Source organism: Hydra vulgaris, chromosome 01 (assembly GCF_038396675.1).
Source record: "Hydra vulgaris chromosome 01, alternate assembly HydraT2T_AEP".
In the NCBI taxonomy this organism is placed as follows: Eukaryota; Metazoa; Cnidaria; class Hydrozoa; order Anthoathecata; family Hydridae; genus Hydra; species Hydra vulgaris.
The window spans coordinates 21149177-21152780 of NC_088920.1; the positions used below are offsets into that span (position 1 = coordinate 21149177).

The 3604-nt window shown below is 22.9% G+C and overlaps 1 long non-coding RNA gene across 1 annotated transcript; it reads left to right on the top strand.

Annotated features, from left to right (window-relative positions):
- Positions 1-2081: 2081 nt before the first annotated feature.
- LOC136074821 (uncharacterized) lies at positions 2082-2860 on the top strand. Its single transcript, XR_010635472.1, has 2 exons — positions 2082-2521; positions 2655-2860. It is a non-coding gene; the product is annotated as an uncharacterized LOC136074821 (long non-coding RNA).
- Positions 2861-3604: the final 744 nt, after the last annotated feature.

Consider the following 3604-nt stretch of genomic DNA (forward strand, 5'->3'; position numbering starts at 1 on the left):
TTGGTATTATAGCAAAATCCACTTTGGAGTTTTCAATAATCATAGCTGCACTTTTTTCTTCAGTTTTCTTTTTTCTTTTTTTTTTAAAAATATTATTTTAGTATTTGCAATTAACAGTTGTTCATAACACTAATATTACCAAACCAAATAAATTATGCAAGGTTTTTCAAACTTTATACTTATAGTTAAAATGCCAATATCAACGAATCAAACAAAAATATTGCCAGCTTTTTATGTTTTTTAATGTCTCAATAAAGTATTCAGAGATTATTTAAATCAAATGTTTTGAAAATTAGGAAATAAAGTAACAATAAACAATATAAATAACCAAATAATAAAACTTACAACTTAATTGTTTGAGTTGGTTTAACCTGTAAAATCAGTATTATTAATTTAGTTTTTAACTTTTAAATAAACAACTATAACATCTGAGAATATTCGTGTAATCAGAAAAATAAGCATAGTTTTTAAATATATATATATATATATATATATATATATATATATATATATATATATATATATATATATATATATATATATATATATATATATATACATATATATATATATATAAACATACACACTTACTTTGGTAAAACCTTTTGATTTTGCTAGTTCCGGCTAAAAATAATAAAAGACTTAAATGTATGTATGTATATATATATATATATATATATATATATATATATATATATATATATATATATATATATATATATATATATATATATATACACACACACACATATATTTACATATACACACATATATATACTTAAACACACAAATGTATATATATATAAAAAACACATATATAAATTTAGTGTATTCTACAAACAGAGTGCTCAATGTTCCAAAAGAACAGACCAATAATAAATTAGTAGTTTCAGTAGGTTCATCATGAATTCTTCAATCATGAACCTACTGATGGAGAAACACTGTGTAGAAGAAAGAAAAAATTATATAAGTGTTTTTACTAATTTATATTTACACACACACACACACACACACACACACACACACACACACACACACACACACACACACACACACACACACACACACACACAGAGCTATTTGCATTTAATAAATAAACTTGAAAAAGTTTGGTTTATTACTAATGATAAAGTTATTTAGGAGATATGTAATGTAACGGCATTGTATGAAATATAATATCTAATTTATCTTAGATTAATCAATTTAAAAATTTAAATAAATATTAAAATAAACAATTAAATAAAATAAATAATTAAAATAATAAATGAATAAAGAATTCTTACAAAGTCTTGGTCATACTCGCTTTTTTTAAAAAATGGTCTTTCAGGTTCAGTTGTCCTATTTTTTATTAAAAAGATGATAATTTAGCTTTATAAATTATGTTTTTTTGTCAATATATTATAAGTAGTTGCTAAATAATAATTGAGACTGACAAAAGTTTTTGGAACGCCAATATGAAAGAATAAATATTGCCAGCTTTTTATATTTTCAATGTCTCAATAAAATTTTAGAGATTATTTAAATAAAACGTTTTTTACAAAGAATAAGTAAAAATGAAGTAAAAATAAACAATAAAATTAACCAAATAACTTACAACTTAACTGTTTGAATTGGTTTAACCTGTAAAATCAGTATTTATGAATTTAGTTTACAACTTTTAAATAAACAACTTTAACATCTGAGAATATTCGTGTAATCAGAAAAAAAGGCATAGTTTTTAAATAAGTTTTATATTTAAGTTTTATATATATGAAATATTATTTTTGTTCATAACAATAATGACTATTAATTTAAATTTGACAGACACTCTTTTACATTGTATACATGTATAAAATTAACAAAAAATAAATAAAGCATGTATTATAAGAATTAAAATTAAAAATAATAATGATTTATATATATATATATATATATATATATATATATATATATATATATATATATATATATATATACATATATATATATACATACATATATATATACATACATATATATATATACATATATATGTATATATATATATATATATATATATATACATATATATATATATATTAGGCTGCTTATTGAGGTGAGCAATGTGACATCATACTGAAATAGCCATCTGCCGGGGGCGTCATTACCTTCATCGACTGACAAATAGCTGACTCGCAACGGAGTGCTGCTACGTCAACTAAGGTTTAGCATAACGCAACAATCATTTAATTCATTATTACTCTTCTTTTACACCTTTTTATTAATGTATCAAAATTGCTAAATATGAAATTATTTGAATAATTGAATTTATGAAAAAACTAACAAAAGAAAGGGTTAATTTGCTAACATTAAATAAAGAGTCACAATTGTAAGGTCAAGTCTCAAAAGTGTTTCTTTAACTACTTTTTTTTAATTTAATGTTCTGGAGATTTATTTTCATTCGAAGTCATGAGATAAATATAATTGAGTTTAAAAGTTTTTCTAGCCTACGAAAAGCATTTCCATGTGAAGAAAGGAGTTCCTCTGTCGTTTATAGCAATGGGTTAGTAAAGTTTTAATCATGAAAAACTTTTTTTGTGTAAGTTTATAGCAAATACATTCTTTTAATAGTAAATGTGTCATAAATATTTCGCTATTTATAAAACATTTTGACACATACGAACGGTTTATTTTAGGTTTAACAGGCTGTTTAGCATACCTTCTGGTGGTGTCTATTTTCATAACTGATTTTAAAAAGTTCCTGTAAAACTGATGTCAGTTTTTTTAAGGCGTTAAATAAAAGCTAAGAAAATACTATAAGCGAGCACTAAATATTATAATTTTATACTGTATTATATATTTCAGATAAATTAAATTGTTGTTATTTTAAATTAAAGTTAAACCCTTAAATGTTGAATCAGAATAATCCCCGCTTAATATACAAATTTAATTAATTCACTATTAACCCGTATTACGGGTAACATTGATTCATTGTTATAGTTAACCGTTACTGCTAGTCAATAATAAGTTTATTAAAAAATTATAAACAAATCACTTATCTCTAATAACTGGATAGCGCATCTTGAGGAATTTTAGTGCAAATTTTAAAGCCAAACGATGCCATTTTAGAAAGCTCCAGGTTATTCGATTTTACCTTAGTTATGTGAGTGTGTTTATATTAAATTTTTATAATACACAGTGTTTGTACAACATAGTTTGGGAATTATGGTGAGAATTATTAGAAGTTCTCGATTATTCAAATTGGATTTTATTCCCCGCGAAATTTATCCAACAAACTCATGCAAATATCATTTAGTTATTTAAACCTGCATTTTACCGACACTTTATTTATTCAAGGTAATTTTTTTGTTTCTGAACACGAAAAATAATCCGCTTTTTGAGTTTTTCCTAAAAGTACTAACTGAATTAAAAATGCAACAAATTAAAAAAAATTTAATTTTAAATACTCAAAAGATTTTAAAAATATACTAATCTTTTGAAAAAGCGGATACGAGAATAAACATTTGCGGAAACAATTTTGTTTACAAACCTATACCATCGACTGATAATATAGATTGAGAAAAGGTTGTGCTTTTAATTAAATGTTGTTATATTTTGTAAATACTCGCTTTTGTATTTAAATGAA